The 23,050-nt window shown below is 40.9% G+C and overlaps 1 protein-coding gene across 2 annotated transcripts in view; it reads right to left on the reverse strand.

Annotated features, from left to right (window-relative positions):
• The window catches only part of MGAT4C (MGAT4 family member C), a 302,395-nt gene that overhangs the window by 189,447 nt on the left and 89,898 nt on the right, over positions 1-23,050 (reverse strand). For both annotated transcript variants that reach the window (XM_019514823.1, XM_019514822.1), the window contains one exon: positions 8,854-9,008. The gene's annotated coding sequence lies outside the window, so the exon portion shown is untranslated. The remainder of the gene's footprint in view (positions 1-8,853; positions 9,009-23,050) is intronic.

A 23,050-nucleotide genomic window follows, 5' to 3' on the forward strand; every position in this document is an offset into this window, starting at 1 on the left:
TATATATATATATATGTGTGTGTATAAAAGCTATGTCTATGGCCGAATCGCTGATTCTCCAAATCAGCATTGAATTTTCAGATTTGAATTTGGCTGAATTGAATCAGTGCAGTGATCCGACTCAGCAAATCAAATCACTGTCCCCCAAATTGGGCCGAATCTGAATCAAATTCATCCCACTACTCACATCTCTAGTACTGTTCAGATCTTAAGTATCCCATCTAAAAATTCCAAAGCAAATAGTCACTGGAGTACAAATTTGATAAAATGTACAAACTTTGTTAAACAAACAAAACCCCAAAATAAAGAAAAAAAACCCTAAAAGAAGTATAAATGAAATGCACTGATATCAGTGTAAGAGCAGGGACTTCATGTCTTGCAAAATCTTGTTTAAGGAAAGGGAATAAATCAATCCCCTGCCCAACCCATTTGGAAATCAGAATGTAAATAGTTATAATTTTTTATCTTCATTTTAACTATTGGCATGCTGTGATAATTCAAAATTTTAAATGCATTTCATCTAAAAATAAAGGCATGACTGAATATTGGAATTTTGAAAAGGGTTTTCCTCATCTCATTCATTGATCTGTTCAAATAATTGCTTAATATTATTTGATTTTGAATGACTCACTCTTGGCTTTGCTTCAGTTTGAAATTCTATCAGTGGATAGAGAAACAACACAGATGCAGTAGCTGTGTGAGGACAGATGGAGCTGGGCATAAGCAGAGAGCATCACTCAGGAAGGTGGTAAAAAAGCTATTTTGGGTTTCTTCAAGTCATATAATGCTGAAAGATATCAGACAACTGGAACAAATTGGTCTTGATGGGATGACATAAGGCAAAGAATGCAGTGATTAAAGAGGTATCTGAAAAAAGAAAAATAATGGCACACTTGCCATCAATTTAAACTCAATTTTGCAAATGTGGACACTGAGTTTGGGAAGCTTAATTTTATGGAAGCCTGGCTGATATACCTAGAACCTAATTTTCAAAGAAGAGGAGCCTGAAAAAATCCATTTGAGGTCTGCGGGATCCACAAGTACTCAGAACTTTTGAAACATGACAAAAGTTGGGCATGCAAATATTGACAACAAAAATCTGTGGGTGCTTTAAATCATAACTGTAAAATACTGACTGCAACTTACATGTTTTTAAAATAAGTTATATAGACACTGTTTCTTCTATAAAATATTTTTTTCTAAAGAGATCTACTTGTGTTGTTGATAAATAATTTACTAATCAAGTGTTTACAAGTGTTAATTTATTTTCCTTTTCTGATTGCCAAGAAACCCTCCCCCATCATAGTTTGTTAGTATCAAATCAGTTTCTATCCCACTGTTTTGAAGCGTGGGGACACTGAATACACAAGACACTGAGGTTGCTGAAATGATTAATCGAATTTGCTCTGACGTGCTGTAATTATGTCCCACACATCTACAGGTATATACACACCTACTCTGTATATAAGCCAATATATACAGAGGGAGATAATATCCTGGATAAGAAAAAAACATTTTCTACATGTGGCATTTTAAGTCTTTGGCATAGTAGGTCAGATGCACATGTAGAGATCTTCCCATGCCAGCAAGGCAAACTTAGTCCTGGGAAGAAAGTAGTAAGTGTTACTACTTTAGCCCTTCCACTGTGTTATTGCTATGAAGATGCTAAGCCAGGAGTGTTGATCCTCTGGTCAATGGGTGAAAGACCTATGTAGCCTTGGAAACTCTCTCACAGGGCTCCCTCATGACTTGGGAAATTTGACAGCAGGGGACAAGTGGCAGTTAATACTACCATCCCTCCCTGCTTCCAAATCCCAAGCCCGGTGTGGTGGCTCAGTGTTGGGCCACAACCCTCCCTCTACATGGCTAAATCAGGGCTGGGACAAGCCTCTTTTCCCCATGTAGTTGGATTGTGGCCAGGGCAAGCCCTCTCCCCCTGTGTGGCTGATCCGGGGCCAAGCCATGCCCCTTCCCTCTCTGCAGAGGCAGGCCATGCCCTCTTCACTCTTTTCATCCAGGTTGGGGCTGGGCCATACCTTCTTCTTGTGGGATTGGGCCATGCTCACTTCCTCCATGGGGTTTGACTGGGGTGAGGCCATGTCCCCACCCCACCACCAGGCCAGGCTGGGGGCAGGCCAAATCCCGTTTCCCCACATGGCTGGATTGGGGCTGGGCTGTACCACCAGGTCCCCACTGTATGGCCAGATACGGCTCCACTGCACATGTCATGGGTGCCAGATTAGGTCCACCAGCCAGATCCAGCCTATGGAGGGACTGGGCACTACCAATCTGGTCCTGGACACAAAAAGATTGAGCACCACTGTGTTAAATGTTTATGATGAACGTGTACCTGGGTTCTTCATATCTTGCACCTTAGAGTAAAAGAACTAGATCTCCCAAAGAGAATCTTTAGCTGTAGAGAAAATGAGGCCAAGTGTAGTAAAGGCTATGCCCCAAAGCACCTGCTTAGTGCTACAAATTGCAATACAGGAGATGCACAATAAGGACTAGCATTCATGCAGGTTTGATAAAACTGAAATGAATTTATTTTCACAATAACTGTTCCTGAAGTAAGCATTACAATCAATATTTTTCCTTGTTCATCAGTTATTTCAATCTCACTGTCACAGGGTACCTCCCAAAAATTTTGGAATTACCCTGCTCTAAGGGCAGTCTGCCCTGCTCTCACCTGCCAGGCCTTGATGTTAATAGATATATGTTGCAGGAAGCTTCCCTGATCTTACTATAATGACCACCTGAATTGTGGTCATGGCCTTATGGGCCAGTCACATGACTCCACACCTCCCCTACACCATGTCCCATGCCTTGCAGATGGCATCCTTACATATGCTTTACTTATTACTTATCACTGGGCCTTGTGACCCCGTGGTCTCTTTCAGCCCCACTCAGATTGCCAGATCCCTTAGTCTCTCCTCTGGTGCCTCTCTGATCCCCGAGACCCCACACTCACTCACAACCACTCTCTAAGCTACCAGGCCCCTAGGCATTTCTCCCAGCTTCACTCTGGGCTAGTGGACTCTTCTGGTTTCACTGTGCTTGCTGGGCCCCACTATGTGCCACAGGCCCTTCACTGGGTCTCACTATCCAGCCCTTGGACCCGTCTGGTCTTGCATTCCATTCCTGGACAACTGCTACACTGCTGGACCCCTCTTATCCTACTATCTTCACTGGGCTTTACTATGTAGCTCAGGCCCCTCTGATTAATCTAGCCCACTGGGCATCTAGGCCCACATGGTTCTGGTCTTGTTTAGCCCCTCACTGGGCCTCTGGACCCAGGCAGTCCTGGCTCTTCCTAGCCCCTCACTGGTATTCTGTACCTACATGGTCCTGATCTCTCCTGGCTCATCACTGGGTCTGTAGACCCCCATGGTCCACATGGTTTTCCTTGACAAGTACTTTTCCATTGGGGTGTGCTCCCCTAGCCTTCCCTTTCCACAGGGTAACCCACAAGGCAATCAGAGCTGAGGCCTTCTGGAGCCCCATCCTCACTTTTCCCTGGAGTGGCCCATGCATGGCATTTCATGGAGGCTGCCCTCCCACAGGCAGCTCCGCCATGCTAACCAGTTCCAGTTGGGTACAGTTTCAGGCCTTACCCAGAACTGATCTTCAGGCCTTCCTGATCTTATAGGTTTCTCTCTGGGCTCCCCCTTGATGTCCTACACCCTTGCTAAGCTGCTAACCACTGATCCCCCTGGCCCTAGCTCCATGTCCACTCTAATTCCTCCATCTCTGGCCCCCAGATCACTCACAGATCCCTGTCCTTGATCCCTCTTCAGAAAGCCTAGCACCAGCCATCATCATCCTGAGCTACCCACTGCCTGATCCCTCTCCCTCAGCTGTGCTCCCCCCCACAGGAGCCTTTGGCCTCTCCTAGGCCCTGACTCCCCTCCAGGCAAGTTGAGACTCCATGCTCACAGTTCCAGCAGTCTCTCATGGTGTGCACTTTCACCCTTTGGCCCTTCCTGGGCTTTGGCCCCAGCTTGGACCAGGTGAAGTTCCCAGGGTCAGTCCCCAAGCAGCCAGCCCTCTCCTCTCTGTGGGTTCACCTTCTCAGGTCCCTCCATAGATCATTCCCTCCGTCTCTGGGCTTACCCAGAGCTCCCAATAGATCTTCTTACCACAGCCTCCTTTCCTTCTCGGGGCTCATCCAGAACCCTCAATAGGTTCCTGTGCTCTGCCACACTCACTGGGTTCATCCAGGCCCTTTCCTAGGTCTCTCACACATCTGACCCATTCTATCAGGGCTCTCCTAGATCCTCAACAGGCCCTCTAACCCTCAGCCACTCTTCCAGGGCTTGTCTGGCACCTCAATAGGCCCCTGTCCACACAACCCATTTCTCTGGGCTGGCCTGGCCTCTCTCTTGGCCCCTGTACACACAGCCTCCTTCCTAGGGCTCATCTGGCCTCTCAGCAGGCCCCAGGCACTCAGCCCCTTTCTCTGGATTCTGGACCCCACACTGGGCACCCAGGAACCTCTTCCATCTCCTTAGTTCCTACCCAAACATCCAAATATCACTCTCCTTGCTGGCAGTCAGAAGTGGCAGCCTTCCTGCTGGGTGATGTTCCTTCATCAGCTCCCAAGATGTTACTGCCAGCCTTGCTCTCAGGCTTTGGGCTCATACCCAGCCCTCCTCCAGTTAGGTGTCTCTGTGTCAATCAGGTGACTCTCTTGATCAGGCCTAGCCTCACCTGCTGGCTCCTGAGTCAGCTGACTCTCTAATTAGGCCTGAACCTACCTGCCAGTAACTCAGCATACTGCCTGACTTCTTAAAGTGGCACTCTCATCTATAAAATCTTGTTCTTAATAGAGATCCTCTATTACATCCTAAGAGGATTTTATATGTAAAACTGTAGTTACATGCACAACTGAAAAAAAGAGAGTTAGTTAAAAAAAGGTCCATATCTGTTATATCCTGTACCATCAAATCTGATGTTGGGTCTAACCTCTGCATTCCATTACTGGTGAATAGGGCCAGGAGCCAAAATCCTTGGATGGAATGATTTGGTAGAGGGCCACCAAAGTCAGAGGTCCATTGTCTGACATCAACTGAGTAGCCAGCACAAGAAGCCACAGTAATTGATTCAGAGATGTTTTGAATTAAGTGGGCTTATATTGTCTCCATTCTCTGTGGGCCTTGGCAGAAAATTGTAGGCAAGATAAGGCTTTCCCATTTCCAAACTCTATACCCATTCATCATATATTCTTTCGTATGGCATGAAATAAGCCCTATGTATTGGAGAAAGACAGAGGAATAAGAATCACTAAGGTACACTTGTACATTATAGAGAGGATATATTTGCTTTCAGTAAGGAAGAATATAATTAATATCATAATGTAGTCTATTTACAAAGACATTACGGTGATAAAAAACCTCATAAATAGTTCATAAATGTCAAAACTTGAAGCTTCTAACAACATAAAGCATTTTAATTTCATTTTTTACTCTTAGTGAAGTATTTAGATATACCCTCTCCTCACTGTTACTGAATTATGGTTGAAAACCAATCAAAGCTACAGCAGTTGACCTGAAAAATGTCTCATTGATTAGGGAACTACATAATTTTATTCACAGTACTAACAATAATTTGAACTACCTGCAGAGAAATGCAAAGATAATGTTATTTATTTGCAGAAGTAAACTCCATGATATTTTAAAGATAAAGTATTTTTAAAATATGTAAACACACAGTAAGATACACACAGACTAGGTAATAGAGCATTCTTCACCTACATTCACATAACTAAAGAGAGAAGTAGTTAGCCATGTAACTCGGAAGTTGGCAGAAGGCAGGGTGGCTCCTTAGGTCCCTGGAACATGTTCATTTAATGGTGCTGTGAGATCTGATCCCCAAATCTCAACAATCACATCTCCTGCCATGACACAAAATGTATGGCAGGACACACCATTTTGAAGTTGGGAATCAGATCATTGTAATCATGCCAGTACTACTGGCCAATGGAAGGGGAGCCTGGGATCATAATCCTGGGCTCTCCCTGCTCTGGTAAATTGAAAGCTGGGTGCCCACAGCTTAGCTTGAACTGGTACTGTCCTGGGGCTAGGACCAACCATTAGCTGGTTGTGAGTCTCAGCCCCAGAACTGCACTGGAGCTGGTGTGAGAATCTTGTATGGGCCTGGCACTGACTATCAGTTTCAGGACCAGCTTTAGGATACTGGAGCCAGTTTGAGACTCTGGTGTGGTCCCAGAGCCCTGTGCACTGGGATGTCAGTAAAACTTATATGAAACTTCATCACAGATTGGCACCCAAGGAGGGCAACTTGAGACCCTGCCACCCTGCCTGACAAGACACAGGACTACCAGGGTAAGGGTGATCACATGCCTATAATTGGTGAAGATCTTGTGAGGAAACAGCTTGAGAGGCTGGACATCCACAAGTCAGCTGGCTTGGATGGAATGCACCTAAGAGTGCTAAAAGAGTTAGCCGACATCATAGCAAGACCAATGGCAAGGAAATTTGAGAACTTGTGGCACTTGGGAGAGGTTCCTGAAGATTGGAAGAGGGCCAGTGTGGTGCCTGTCTTCAAGAAAGGAAGGAAGGAAGATCCAGGGAACTACAAACCAATAAGTTTGACCTCAGTCCCTGGAAAGATCTTGGAAAAAGTGATCAAAGAAACCATCAACCACACGCTAATGGAAGGCAACATTCCAAGAGACAGCCAACATGTCTTCATTGTGGGTAGGCCTTGCCTGACCAACCTCATTTCCTTCTATGACCAGGTGATGCATCACCTGGACAAGGGAGAAGAGGCTGTCATATATTTAGATTTCAAAATAGCCTTTGACTTGGTCTCTCACGATGTCCTCATGGTAAAATTGGGGAACTGTGGCCTCAACAATCTTATGATCTGATGGTGGGGGAACTGGCTCTGTGGTCAGACCCAGAGCCTGATAGTCAATGGAACCAAGTCAACATGGTGCATGGTGACCAGTGGCATTCTCCAGGGCTAAGTACTCAGAGTAGTACTCTTTAATATATTCATAAGTGATCTTGATTTAAGTGTCAGAAGTGGACTAGCTAAATTTGCAGATGACACCAAATTATGGGGCAATGCTCTCACACTACAGGATAGGCTGGCAATTCAGGACAACCTGGACAGGCTCACAAGGTGGGTGGATCAAAACCTGATGACATTCAACATGGAGAAATGCAAAGTGAGAAAAAAACCCACATCATACTTATAGGCTTGGCAGTGCTACACTCACTAGCACCATGAATGAAAAAGACTTGGGGGGTCATGATTGACTACAAGATGGACATGAACCACCTATGTGATGCCACAGCTGGAAAAGAAAATAAAACTCTGATTTGCATCTACTGATCCATCTCAAGACCCAAGAAATCATTTTCCTGCTTTACTCAGCCTTGGTGAGGCCGCAGCTGGAGTACTGCATCTAAATCTGGGCTCCACACATTAAAAAGGATGTGGAGAAGCTCAAGAGAGTCCAGAGGAAAGCTACATGCATGATTAGAGGTCAAGAGAACAAGCCTTATGAGGAGAGGCTGAGAGGCATGGGACTCTTTACTCTGGAGAAGTGAGGGCTCCGGGGTGACTTGCTGGCAGCCCATAAGTATATAAGGGATGTGCGTCATGAACTGGGAGAATCTCTGTTCACCCAGGCACTCCAAGGGAAGACAAATTCTAAAGGTCACAAACTGCTGGAAGACTGTTTTAGATTGGACATAAGGAAAAACCTCCTTACCATCCAAACCTCCAGAGTCTGGAATAGACTCACCACAAAAGTGTTGCAAGCACCTATTCTGGATACCTTTAAGAAATGCTTTGATGCTTATTTTGCTGTGGTGATCTGACCCCAGCTGACTTCTTACCCCTTGGGCAGGGGATGGACCTGATGATCTCACAAGGTTCCCTACAGTCCTAATGTATCTGAAATCTATGAAATCAAATGAAATAAGCTGTAGCTTACAAAGGCTCAGGCCTCTGAACAAGTTGGTCTATAAGGGCATTTATACATGTGCTAGAGACACATGTGCTCATTGAATGAGCTTTAGTTAAATTGCCCCCACCGCCATTTTTCAGTGCAGGGACGCTGATACACATGATACTGGAGTCTGCTGGAGCACAGTAATTACCACGCTCCAACAGACTCAATTAATTGAGTCTGCTTCAACACAATAATTACAGCACATCGAAGCAGCCTTAATGCATGTGTATAGGGATCCTAAGGTGCTACTCTACCCTGTCCTACCTTTTGCCTAACTTAGGAAGTAAAGATGTTATTTTCCACCTGAGGGGTGTAGAATGGAGAGAAATAAATGGTAGACCCAAACCTGCCAGCTTTATTCATTTGGATTAATATATTGATGATTTTTATAGGATTATATAAAGAACAGAATTTGACTGAGTGAAAAAAATTTCAATTCCAGGTTGTTGTTTTGGGGTTTTTTAAAATGTTGATTCAGGACATCCATTTAAAATACTGAAATTTTAAAGAAAATAAAAAAGTTGGATTATATTTCCACTGAAATGGAGCATTTTGATATTCCCGACTCAAAAAAAATGTCATTTGAGGATTTTTTATAGATCTGACCAAAAATGTATCATTTTTGGACTAGACAGCTGCTTGGCTATACCAGTTCTTTAGTGATGAAACTTAAAAAGAATATTACAAAAACTGAAAACCTGGCCATGTTACTAAAGATGAGTATAAGAGTAAAGTATGTGGAAACAAAATTAGAAACATCAATGTCAAATTAAGATACATCTATAACAGGAGACAAAAAAGGTAACAAAAAAGCATTCTAAAAATATGTTAAAAGAAAGAAAATGGGCCAAAGATATTGTAGATACCTTACTGAATGTGGAGATGAAGCTAATAATGAACACTGTGGAGAAGGCTGACATGTTCAATGCCTTTTTTTATTTCAGTCTTCACAAAAAAGGTCAATTGTCAGATGACAAGCACAGTTAGCATCAAAGGGGTGCAGGGAGGGTCAGTACTCAGCCTATAATAAGAAAAGAAAGTTAGTGATTACTTAGGTAAGGTAGAGGTTTTCAAATCAGCAGGACCCAAGATTCCTCCTAGAATGCTCCAGCAATTAATTGGCTGAAGTAACCACAGAGCCATTGGCTGTTATCTTGGAGAACTCATGGAGGGTGGTGAGATCACAAAAGACTACAAAAGGATGAATAAGGTGCCCATCTTTAATAGAAGGAAAAAAGGACAAGTTGGAGATTTACAGGCCCGTCAGTCAAACTTTAATTCAAGAAAAGATACAGAAGCATACAATGGCAATCAAGTTGTAAGTACCCAAGGGAACAAACAATGCAAAAAAAGTATTATATTTCTTCATACACCACAAACCCTCAAGAACAACATGCAGCTTATTTTTGGATGGAAGAATGTAGATATTTTTTTCTAGAGTCACAGCAGAGAGAGTACAGCATGCAGTAACTCACTGTCAGTGAGTTAATGGGCTGCCTCAGGAAAAAGTTTCAGCTGTTCAGCCAAAACTGATATCAACTCATCAGTGACTATGACAGGGTTAAAGATGGATTCCACCATTACTTCCACGCTGGCCTAGAGAAAAGTACAGCGTCTCCATGCTTCTTTTCCAGAAAAGAAAGTCAGTTTAAAACAGATACCCCAATTTTGTAGGCTTGTTTTTTGGGGAAAAGGGTGCATGTGATATGTGAGTAAATATAATAACCCACAAGGATTTGAGAAGGAAATGGCAGTGCTTCCACCTTGAACTGGGTGAACAGAGAAGCTAATACCCCCTCAGGTGGATGCCAGGTCTTTTGTAACATGATAGATGAGTTTATTCTTAGTTTATTTGATGTAGGCTATTCAAATTTTGGCAATTACTTTTTTAGACATTTTTGATATAGTGCTCTAAATAGCAGAATGGTGATTTATATACATTTGTGTATTATAAAATCCTTTTACATTTCAGTAATGGTAGTAAACAGCTTTCACATTTCAGTAATGGTAGTAAACTGAACCAATGCAAACTAGGATGGATAACTTGTAGAAACCAGTGTTAATGCCACAATAATAGAAAACTTTAACAAGTGTATCATTAAGAATGAAGTAATAAAGTGGTAATGTGTTTGCCTTTTACAATGGCAATGATAAAGACAGACTTGCAGAGAATTAATAACTTTATATGGCAATTCCAGGATAAAAAAGTCACTGATAATACTAAGTAAATGAGGACATAAAAGTGGTTGACCAGACAAGCTAATGCTTTTCATTAAGCATAAAAAAAACCTTGTATGAAAATGACCCGGATATTATGACCATTTATTTTGTTGGCCCGACACACATAAAGATTTATGATTATGACCAAAATTTAAAACAGAAACGTGTTTTGCAAAAGAGTGGGGCAAAAAGTGTTTGGGAAAATAAATGTCTTGACATGTTCACTAAGCTTTTATTGAACTTTGCCAGAATGCTCTCTTACACAATTCTGCCTTCTTCTGCATCAGTGTCTGATCAGAGACTCTGATGGAATTTAAAAGGTTCATATTTTAGCAACAAATGCAACACTATTTACATGTCTAAGAGTGGAGGAAGGCTGTGATTTTTCTGGTGCCATTTTGTTGTAACTGATGATTAATGCTGGCTTTTTACGGGGCAGTGGTGAATAAAACTTCTTTCCATTCTGTATAATCCTCAAGTGTTCCAGCACTATCATAGGAAAGTCAGGCTGGAACAGACCCCACAAGGTCATGTAGCCCAGGCCCCTACTCAAGGCAGGTTTATCGCTGACTAAACCATCCCACCTCAGCATCTAACCTACTCTTGAAAACTTCCACAGTTTCTCTACGTTGCCTGTTCCAATGTCTGACCACACACATAGTCAGAAAGTAATCTCCAAATCTCCTAATCTCCAAACTCCTCCTAGAACTCCTTCTGCTGTAGTCTGACACCATTGTTCCTAGTCCTGTACCCTGTGGCCACAGAGAGAAGTCCATTTCCATCCTATGATTGCTCTTCATGTATCTGAAGACTTATGAAATCCACCTTCAGTCTTCTTTTCACCAGATTAAAGTTCCCAGCTCTTTCAGGTTTTCTTCACAACTCTTTCCTTCCAGGCTCCTAATCATTTTTGTTGCTCTACACAAGACTCTTTCCAAATTGTCTACTCCTTTCCTGAAGTGTGAGACCCAAAACTGGACAAAGGACTCTAAGTGAGGCTTCACTGTTGCCCAGTAGAGAATTACTTCCCCTGGTTTGCAAGCGACACATCTGATAATAGAACCCAGTATATTGTTGGCTTTTATTTGTGCGAGAAGAACACACTCTTGGCTCATATTCAGTTAGTGTCCACTGGTCCTCCTCTGTAGTACTGCAGTATAACCACCCATTCACCAGTCTGTATTTATGAATATAATTTTTCTGTCCTAAATGCAGGAATTTGCACTTGCACGTGTTGATTCCCAGTTGGTTGATTGCAGACCATTTCTCTATTCAAGTCATTCTGGATGCTAGCTCTATCCTCTGGGGTATCTGCCACTCCATCCAACTTGGCGTGGTCCACAATTTTGCTAATGGTACCCTCAGTTCCATCATCAAAATCATCACATAGTGGGTTGGGGACTTGATTAGTTCAAGCAGTCCATAAACTTCATTCAGCTCTTTATTTCCTCATGGACCATCACAGCCTTTCATGGACCATCACAGACATAAATCAGAACTCAACACCTCAGACTTCGGGTAGCTAGTACAGGTAGCATTCAAAGTCCTGAGTCTTCTCCAGCTCCTGAGAAGTTGCCTCCCTTTTGCTTTCTCCACATTGCAGTCTTCCTTCTCAGTCTGTCTCTGACTCAGTTTCCTGATGTGGTGTTGCTGCTTCTGGTCTTGCAGTCCCTGAATCTTCTTTTAGACCCTGTGAGAGTGCCCTAGTCTGGTGTTGCAGCTGCTAACTGAGCACCTTTCCTATCTCTCTCCATCATCTGCAGTCTTCCCTCTCCTCTTCTTCCTCTCTCTCTCTGTGGGTGTCTTTATCTTCCTTTGAATATCCAATTATTCACATCAGCTGGCCCAGTCCACCTGGAAGAGATGTAATCAGGCTTCACTGCTCACAGCTAGGCTATAGTTTCTGCAAGCCTGCAGTCTCCTATTCTGCAGCTTGATGTGTTCAGCCTACTTCCAGACCCTATTAGCCAGTAGTGCAGACTACTGATGATATTAAACAATACCAGGACAGACCCCTGGGGGATCCTACTTGATACTTCCTCCCAGCTTGACATTAGGCCATTTATGACTACTCATTAAGCAAGATGAATCAATCAGTTATGTATGCCTTACCTTACTTTCGTCTAGTAGTAGTTACTTAGCTCATTAATGAGAATGTTGTGAGAGAGTGTCAAAAGTTAGAAAGCCCCATCCTAGGACATTATGACTTTCTCATATCCTCTGCTTCTTCATAAACCCCGTGACACGCTGACCCCTGATGTGGTCAAGCGTCCTTAAGACACACAGTTGGAGGACCTTTCACACTTCCAGTCCCACACCCCTCTGACTCTTAGACAACTATTTACACCCGAGAACAGACTGAGATGCTCTAAAGGTCACCTCCTGTCTCACCTAGTTCTTGAAGGGATTTTGCTAGCTAGAAGACCCTTGTCCAATTATGAGCTCAGAAATTTTAGATCCCCCCTGCTTGTACAATCCAATACTCTGAAATCATAGTTATAATTGGCAATAAGTATGTGATAAAAGATAACAAAGATGCAACAAGGGATGTAAGAAATCACTAACCATATTTTAGATACAGGAAGAGATATAAGAACAAACAAACAACAGAAAATATCATAACCACAATCTGACCTTACTCTTCATCTTAGGCCCAAAAACGTAACTTCTACTCAGCCTACTAGCTGAGCCCTAAAAGGTTTCCCTATGCCCAAGGAAACTAAAGACAAAAAATATCTTGTCTGGCAAGGTTTAAGTATGGCTTCTTATCTGGCTATTTACATATATTATCTACCTGATTCCTGGGGATGTTGTGTGCTTTGATACATATTCAGTCATTAAAACTTCAGTAAACAATTGTTTTAATAGCTTCGCCCCCCCCCATATATGCAGCTAAAGTATGGGCGCTTTTACCCAAGATGTGTATTGCAGACTCACCTAATTAGCTCCACAGTAAACATCCCAGCATCTAGATATGCAGTGCTATTAGGAAAGAGTAAGCTTATTAACCCCACTATAGGTTAGTACTTGTAAACATAAGTACTAACCTATGGCAGTATTCTTTAGTGTGCAGCAACACATGTGTAGACACTGACAGGACTGTTTTGAGCATAAGGGTGCTTCAGTGTGGGTGCTGCCTGCTGGCTAGCACCCTTGTGCCCAAGACAGCCCTTCTGAAGCATGTTGAGATGGGTTGGACCAGCCCCGGTTGGCAGGCTGACCCCCTGGGCTCCCTGCCAGTTGGTTCTACTCTGACCCAGCTCCATGTGCTACAGCACTGGGCACATATTTTAACATAGTGCCCAGGAGAAATAAACTCTGGCATGTTGTACACTAGTGTTTATTGCTGTGCATTAATTGCATGTGTAGATGCACCTAATAGGAATGGTCTTGTTCTCAGTGCTTGCGATGATACAAAATATCATAAATTAAATTCAACGATTTCCACCACACACTGTAGATTTTGGTTACATCTAGGGAACAGACTTTGTTTATAGACTGCACCAGTAGTGAACTTCAGGCAGTAAGTATGCGTGGCTTTTTTTCTCCTTTAAAACAGTTTTTCCTAAGTAGAAATTTACTTCATTTTTTTTTATTCTCTGCTTATGCTTCTAATAATACTGTAACCTCCTAATGTATTTTTCTGAATGTAATGATGCTCAGAACTCTTTCAGCTATAGGAACTTGTGAGAGGTGCTGAGCTAGACCTGTGAACTACTTTTTACACTTACTTTCCTGTGTATCCAGGTAGTTAAGGGTACATAGAGAAATCACATGGAATAAAGTGCTATATATTGAGTCAGGGTACAAACACCAGAGTATATGTGAGACTTAATAGGTACAGACAACCTTGAACAGGTTCTCCATACAGGACTGAAGTTTAGTCCTAAAGAATATTTTTAGGAGTCTTCCAAACAGTAAAATGTATATTACCTCAGGCTACCTCACAGGTGAAATAAGTTAATTCAATGGGATATGGGTGTGGGGGAATTCAGCCAATATGAAATAAAGAAAAAAAAAATCCATGAGGAATGTAATAATGTAACTGCGTAAATGGTTAATTTAACAAGGGACGGGCTAATTTAACAAGGCCTAATTTGTTCCTTTTTCTCAATTCAGAGCTTTCATGTGTGAGTTTATGAACCTGGTGTGTAGGTCAAAATAGCTGCATTGTGTCTGATTTAACTTGCCTATTCAGTGATTAAATCTTTTTCTTCAGACATGCATATTTCTTCCTCATGTTCAAATTTGGCTGACAATCCAAATCCTGGAACTAACTTCAGGGATCATGCTCTTCATCTTAGGCATGATAAAATACCCAATGCCTGAAAGAAAGTCAAGGTGGAGAAGGTTTCAAAATTTTGTGATCACAAGAAGCTGAAAATTCAGTGCAGCATTGTTAATCTGATCACATTTTATATTGAATAAATGAGTGTCCACTGTACCTAAGCCTTAAGATGCTGAGTGACTATACATTAGGTGAAAAACAGAATCTGTGGAGGTAGTGACCTCCCATGTCAGTTGTTAACATCAATGTAGAAAAAAGTTAAAATCTCATACTTCACTATTTAGGAGTTTTTGGTGGGGTCAGCCATATTGGTTGGGGGTTATATGATAGACAGAGTCTTTGGTTTGAGTTTTTATCTTTTAATAAGCCAACTTGGAGGTGGGTTGCTGTTTCTAGCAAGCTTTCAGATAACACAGTATCCTTTTTCAAGCTAAGGGGAGGGCAGAAGGGGGTGACTCCCCTGCGTATACTGGGGAATCCATCAGTAATCTACTATTGGTCTAGTATACAACTACTGACAGATTCCCCAGTATACACAGGGAATTCAACACCTTCTGCACTCCACTTAGCTTGAAAAAAGATACTGTGTTATCTTAAAGCTTGCTAGAAACATCAATCCACTTCCAAGATGGTCTAATAAAAGATATCAACTTGAACCAAAAGACTCTATCATACTTCACTATTGATAGAGTAAGCTGCTCTGTTCTAGATTATCCACAGTGGCATGACACTCTTTTAGCAGTGTATAACTGAATTTAAATGCCACAATGACAACACAGAGAGGTGCAAAGCAGATACTATGTAGGACAGTTGAAAAACTGTAGGTAGCATGAAATCAGTGGCACAGGTAATGGCTCCATAGAATCTTTTTTTTGCATATACTGGCAGGTTCTTCAAAGGATTATTTATTTTGCATATGCTGGCTCAATCTTCAAAAGGTTCCCCTTTCAACTTGTATTTACTAAGCACAACTCTTTCCAAGGGTAGCTATGAGGCTACTGAAAATGGGTGCTTATTTTACCTATTGCTTTGTTATGGAACAGTGCAATGGGACTGCCAGGATCAGGCAACAAATGAAACATCATTAGTGTTCTGTTTGTAGTATCATATGCTATAACTCAGTGTGGCACAGTGAAAGCCACCTCCCATGGAAAATTATTAGATATTAATTCCAGATTTCCCACAACTAACAGTTTGCACTTTAGAGGAGGAAAGGGGAAAGATGCATATCATTAGGGCTGTGTGAAGTTTTGCCAGGTGTTTTGTTTCAAAGATGTTTCTATGCATTTTGACCTCAAAACAGTGAAATCGGAATGAAACAAAAGGCTTTGAAACGGCTTCAAAATGAAACAAGGGCACTCAAAATGCTTTGAAAGTTTTGAGTTTCGAAGCTGGGCTTCCTTGGCTTCAGCGCCGGTCCCAGGCAGCAGAGGCAGCCTCCACTCATCTGGTGCACAGATCCAGGGGCTCGCACCCCTGGGAGGAGTCCAATATAGCTCAGCAGCCCTCCCGGGGGTGTGAGCCCCCATACCTGTGCCCTGGATGAGAGGAGGCTGCCTCTTCCACCTGGAAATGGTGCTGGATGTGGGCTGCACCCAGCACCAGAGAAGACTGCTGCTGCTGCCTGTCCCAGGTGGCAGCAGCAGCCTGAGCCTCCTCTCATGTGGGGTGCAGATCCCAGGGCTTGCAACCCTGGGATGGCTGCTGGGCTGGTCCGGACTCCTCCCATGGGTTCCAGCCCCGGCTCTGCGTGCCAGATGATAGAAGGCTCAGACTGACACTGACACCTGGGACAGGTGACAGCAGCAATCTTCTGCAGTGCTGGGTGCAGCCCATGCCCAGAGCCAGTCCCAGGTGGAAGCAGCAATCTTTTCTGGTACTGGGCTCAGGCTGCACCCAGTGTCAGTCCCAGGCTGTGCCCAGTGCCAGTCCCAGCTAGTAGCGGCAGCCTCATCTCATCTGGCATGCAGATCCAGAGGCCCACACCTCTGGGAGGGGCCTGGCACAGCCCCACAGCCCTCCCAGGGGTGCAGGCCCCCGGATTTGCACCCTGGATGAGACGAGGCTGCTGCTGCCATCAGCAAGTGTCAGGAGTTGTGCTTGAAACAGTTGGAGGTGCATTTTCCCATAAACTTCTGCACCTATCTCCTTGAAATGTGGCAGACTTCATGCCCTCAGAAGGGGCTACCATCCCTGCAAATGTCATCCAAATCATGCAAGAAATGACGAAGTTTTAGGCATTTTCATGATTCCCCATTATAGCCTAAGGGTGAAATGTTGAAATGCGTCAAAACAGTGAAATAGTTTCGACTAAATGAAATGGGACAGTGCTTTGAAATGAAATAAAATGATGAAATAAAACACTGTCCCTTCAAAATGGATGTTGAAACGAAACAATGGTGTTTCACACAGTACTACATATCACCACCTTTGCTATCTTCACATTATTAAATTAGCCATAGGTTAAGTATAAAATATTTAGACTTCATTCATCTTAAAAGCACTGTTACTATAAAACTAAACTGGAAATCTCTTGGGAAAAAAAACTGCACATATTTGGAGCTCCCCTGAAAGAAATATTTTGGCACTGCTGGTTCGAGTTGTAGTTAGAAATTGAAATGAAAAACCACTTAGGACTTGGTCCAAGTCCTGTGAAGTCAATAGAAGCTTTCCCCATTTTACATCTTAAAAGAAAATCCTATTACAAATTGGGAAAAAAAGAAAACAGTAGCATTAGGCTGTATTTTTTTTTTATCTAAGCTAGTTTGCTCACCATTATGTAAAAATCCAGTTTATAAGTAGGGACCTACCTAAATCACAATGAGACAAAGGGATTTTCACGGGCCACTCACACTACAGAACTGATTTCATGGTCATTTGGGGACAGCCCTACAACTGCTGATTGGCTGAGAGGCCAATCACTTATCTTCAGACTGCAGCATTGCTGCAGATTGCATCTGGTTTCTCAAAAGATGGCACTGAAACCCTTTCCCTTTCCTGAGTAGTGCCCTCACAGAATGTACATCACTAGCTCAACTTCTCAACATCACAAGAAACGCTTTTTTACTGTGATCACAGAAAGTACTGTTTTTTGTGGTTTCCGCAAAAACTGCAAAACCATGATTTAAGTAGATCCCTATTTATAAGCAATTAACAATACTAATACTTAGTAGAGAAAGACAACTGAATGAATGGAGTTAGCCTAGTTTATACTGCTCTTGTGCGGCTCATTTGACAGAGCAGTCATAGTGCTTTAGAGATTTTTCAAATGCAATTTAAGGTCTCATAATGAATCTAGTTTATGCTATTGAAAGATGCTAATACTGTACTTAAGTGAGAGTTACTAGGAATAAAGATCACTATTAAAATTCAGCTGATTCAGGAATTATTTTCAAAGAAGAATGGTATTCCAGTTCAAGTTATTCTTTTGTTTAATTCAAACAGTTAATACACTAATGGGATTTTATTCTTGTCTTAACTATAGGGCTTTCTCAGTATGTTAATGATGACATTTGTGCAGATTCTGTTACCTAACAATCTTCCCTGGTGACAGTTACATGTACAGAAAACTCTAGATTTTCTTATATTGCTTCTAATAAGGTGGAAGATTTTCCTCACAGAAAACTTGAAAATGGCATATCTCATTTTACTTTTCTTGTATAATAATTCTACTTCCCCTTTTAACACAGTTCAAAAATAGAGATAATATAATTAGAGGTAGGAAAAATATCTGGCCAAAAATTTGATAAAAATGAAGTTTCATCTATAAAGGTAAATGTAGGAAATGAAAAAATATTTATCTGCAAAAATGCTGAAATGAAATATTTCTCTACAGGCACTAGATTGACATGAGAACTTGTAGGTAGTACTCTCAAAATTGAGGAGGAGAAAAAGGTACTGACAGTGGACACTCTCCTAATCAGGAGTAAGGCACTATGGTTGAAAGTAAAACACCAGGTTCACATCCCCTCTGTATCTGATTCGGAGCAGAGAATAGAAACCGAGTTTACCTGTCCTCTAGAGAGTACTTTGATCACTGGGAATTAGAAAAATTCATTCTCTATTTTGAATGATGCGTAAGTCCTTTCCAAATCTAGTGCTTTAGGGTGCTTATAGATGTGCTTGTTCACATTCTAACTGGAACACTCCAGCGTAGCCTCAATGTCATGTGTATTAAGACCCCCAAAATTTCAAAATGGCCACGGAAATACTTTAGCTAAACCTCGTTGAATAAGCTTTAGCTAAAATGTCCTACAGCCATTTTGAAACATGCAGGGGCATAATACATGTGATGGTGAGCCACTTTCATTAGAGCAGCTGTTTAGGAACTGCTCTAATTAAAACACCCCCTCCCACCTCTAAGCACATATATAGGCAGCCTTCATTCCAAATTCCTTATTCTTTTGTTTTAAAAGAATAGTAATAATTTAAAGTAAATGAAACAGTTTGCTCACTTGGAATAGTTTTATCTTTTATTGGACTAAATGTATAGTTGAGAAAGAAGTTTGACAAGCATTTGGGCATGTACTGCTCTTACTAAGGTCAGGTCAAACTTTAGGAAGGGCAGTATGTCTCTGAAAGTTTGTTAAACTTCTCTCCCGAAGATACCAGTAAAATATATCTTAAAAAATGCTAGCCTCTCATACACAGCCACAACTCCCCACCACTCTATTACAATATATATTTTTTCAATTTATAAAAGAAACACAATTATTTTGGGTAAACCCAAAACATTTTTAAAATTTCCATAACACAGTGGGAGTTAAAGACCTAAATCACCTAGAGATTTTTGAAAAATCCAACTCAAAGTAATTTGACTTGACAGTCCCATAGGCGACAAGTCCAGCCTATATCTTCGAGGATGTATAAATATTCAGTGCATCAATCAACACTTGTATCTCTTTCAGTCTATTTTTAATTATAATAAGTATATTTACATAATAACATCAACAATGAAAATATCACTCCTACTCTCCTGTTACACTTCATAAACTGCTTTTTTTCTGTATGCTGTAAGCTTAACAATATCAATCTAGAAATATATCTTTGATTCTTGAGGATGCTCAAATCCTCCACAATACAGATGCACTAAAAAAATTTTGATGTAAGACATCATTTTAAAAGACAGACAACAGAACAGTATATGAAAAAGAAATCCTAGCCTTCTGATATATAAAGTCACCAAAATTACTATGGGCTTTTCTTTAATTACAGAGGCCCAACATCTCAGAATCCAAATCCTAATGTAAAATTAGAAGTACATTATTAAATCACAGAAGGTAAGCATCTTAGGTCTAAGGGGTAGGTTCAAAAACAGAGGGCTGGGGGGGGAAAAAAAGAGAGAAAACAAATACATTTTGGGAATGGTACATTGACAAAAGTTTAGTTGAGTGTGATGCTCTGAGCTATCTACAGGATAAAAGAGATTCATGTCATTAAATTCCTTCTGTATGCAAAAGCAGATGCAACCCCCTGGGGATCATTGAACTCTAGTTGAAATATTCATGAAAGGTAAGGTGTTGTTTATTATTAATAATTCTATTGCTTACCATAAAAATAGGACACAAGTTGGTTACATTACTCAGTAGGTTGTAAAAAATCTCTCCCTCCACTCTCTTGCAACCTTGTTTTTTATAAATGTAATTTTAATGAGTAGGAAACTGCACTGAAGCTGCATCTCTATGTGGCTAATTCATATTAATTTATAACCTGATTCAAAGTGCTTTAAAGGCATAAGAAGTGAATTTAGCAAAGGAAAAGCAAAGCAGAATAAAAAGAAAAGAGCTATCTTTAGCAAGGTGCAAAGTCAATGGGGTTGTTCAGGTGCTTAGCATTAAGCTGATAGCCAAGTACTTTCCTGGCTCACGGTGACAGTTCTGAACCCTTCGCATGCTTGAACATGAGTTGAACACAACACTGGTCACATCAGCTGAACACAACACTTCTGGTCTTAGGAACATAAACAGTCTACTTCAAAGCTCACTTAAATCACTGGATTTTGGGTTGGACTTTTAACCAGTGCTAAGGGTACATAACATTAAACACAATAAATAAATTTTAAAAAATTCAAAGAATGCAGAATTGGACATAAACAATTGGGTATTACCAGGGAATACCCATCCAGAAATGGTGAGGGTCTTTTTGTAACAAGGTCTCATGTAACTGCTTTGAGTTGTGGTTATTAATTCAAACTTCCAAATCTTGATATAGCAGGACCCTGCTTATGTTTCTATGTGTCTTGAAGTTGAAATCATTTCCTGTATCTGTTAAACAAAGCAGCCTCACAGTATTTCCTAACCATTCTATTGATGTATATCAGATTAAACTAAGTACATATAGGTAAAATTCTTGTCCCTCTAAAGTCAACAGTAAAACTCCCAGTTCTACTTCAAAGGTGATTTTAAGCAGAAGTAGCTGTTTGAGTAGTTTTAAAGGTCTACACCTTGCTTACACTTAAGGGGCCATGATTCACCTCTTGAAAGATTTAAAAGTGAAAAAAGAACTGAGTATTTCAAAATTAAAACAGCTGAAGTTGTAGAGTTATTTTCTGATATTCAGATATAACAGCATACCATCTACTGAAGAACTTAAATACTACAATCACCAACACATTCTGGTCTCTATGACTTAATACCCTCAATAAATACTCTTCTGAAAGGTCATGTAAACTTATTCATTAATGATTCAAGGACTTAAATTGCTCCATACTTCATGTACTCTGACTGCTTTATAAATTCTCACCTTAATTTGTTCTTCAAAATTTATATGGCACTTAAAAAAAAAAATCCTTTGACTTTATCTTTATTTCCAAGCAGGCTCCCTATTGAGTATGGCCTGTTCGACACTATTTAACAATTATGTTTTAAGAAATTACGGCTTTAAAGGCAGCAATAAAATACTGGTTCACTGGGGCCAAATCATTCCCCCTTATCCTCCCCCCGCCTGTTCCCCCCCACCCAATTATTGCATTGTGAGACAACTTTGGCTTCAGTGAGAAGTTTTACTCACTACAGAAAAGGCAATAGGATCCCAGTTGCAAACATCAAGGCAGAATTACAGAAGTCCAGGAACAACAAAGAGAACTCAGGTCTACTTGAGCCCTGGTACTAGGAAATGTCTTTGTCTGGGGTTATGCTATATTTTGCTAAAGAAACTTTCTGCTCTCCATGAAACTGAAGAAAGAACCAAGATAAACTCCATCACACTTAGCTTATCCACGCTCTCCTTTTCTTCACCCCTCCATTTTCTTCCCCAGCATTGACCCCTGACTCACAAGGAATGCACCACATGTATCTGTGGAAAAGAAAGTGGGATGCTATCATACACTGAGTTGAGTAACTCTTTCTATACTTGAAAATGGTTCCATCTGTGTTTTCAATTAAGATCAATGAACCAAACCCTAGCTTGAATCAGTTTTTCAAGATTCACAAGAATTTAACTCCTGGTTGCTCTCCATTCTTAAATGATACTTTAATTAAATCAACTGGGAAATAAATTAGAGTAATAACATCTCAAAGAAACACATTCCCTGAAAAAAAATAAAGATGAAATGCATAGATTCAACAAAATCTTTTAAGTACATGAACAAAATTTCAGAGCCCCAAAATCTCAGAAGATTTAATGGTCAGATACCTTGCACCCCTTGTTATTTTGTGTAATATCCAACCGCACATGTAACAAACAGCATTATTATGACAAACAAGAAAATGTGCTTGGAAGCAAAATTAACCCTTTGTAAAAATGAGTTCTTTTATAACCCTGTGATTATACCCTCTTTGGAAATATGTTTTTAGCAGGGGGAGTTTTGTATTCTATTAATCATATACATTTGAATCTCACTCTGCAATTTTCCTGCTCATCAGAAAAGGATGCTTAATACATTGTGATTAGCCCACTAGATGGAGATTTGTAATTTACATTCTGTGAAAGAGTTTCACACTGTTCTAAAAGTTATCTCCTTTATTATATTTCTAGGATATGCTAATAACTTAGATGTGAAACTGCATTTATTCTTATCACTAAATACAAGCATCATAATGGTTTATGAAAGTGAAAAGTGCATTTCAAATGTAACATAGAGGGTAGCATTAAGCAGAGATATACAAAGTAGACACAGATAGCACAGAAATAGACATGCAAGAACCAGACAAAAACTACATGATAAGCAATTTCTCTTATGATTTCCAAAAATGCCCTGAGATTGCTGTTCTGGGCACAGCCCAATTAAAGCTCATGGTTAATTTCCCTTCACTCTTTCATTTAGTATGCACATATATGCAACCAGAGGACATTTCTTTGTCTCTCTCTTTCCATTTTACCCCAGCTTTGGTTGATTTCTTTGTCTCGTGGACTTCTGCCTATAACATAATGTTGTTGTTTTTATTTATTTATTTATTTTACACACAAAAATCTACACGTTTTGCTAGAGTGAAATATATCTATGAAACGTTTAAGGAGTTACCTGCCACTTCAGTGAATGGTATCAGCAATGTCTCTAATAATTCTTTTTAGCTGATGCTGACTCCATCCTGTAGATGTTTAGTAGACAGTTCCTT

The sequence above is a fragment of the Gavialis gangeticus genome, unplaced genomic scaffold (genome assembly GCF_001723915.1).
Source record: "Gavialis gangeticus isolate Ggan-Ray unplaced genomic scaffold, GavGan_comp1, whole genome shotgun sequence".
Classification (NCBI taxonomy): Eukaryota; Metazoa; Chordata; order Crocodylia; family Gavialidae; genus Gavialis; species Gavialis gangeticus.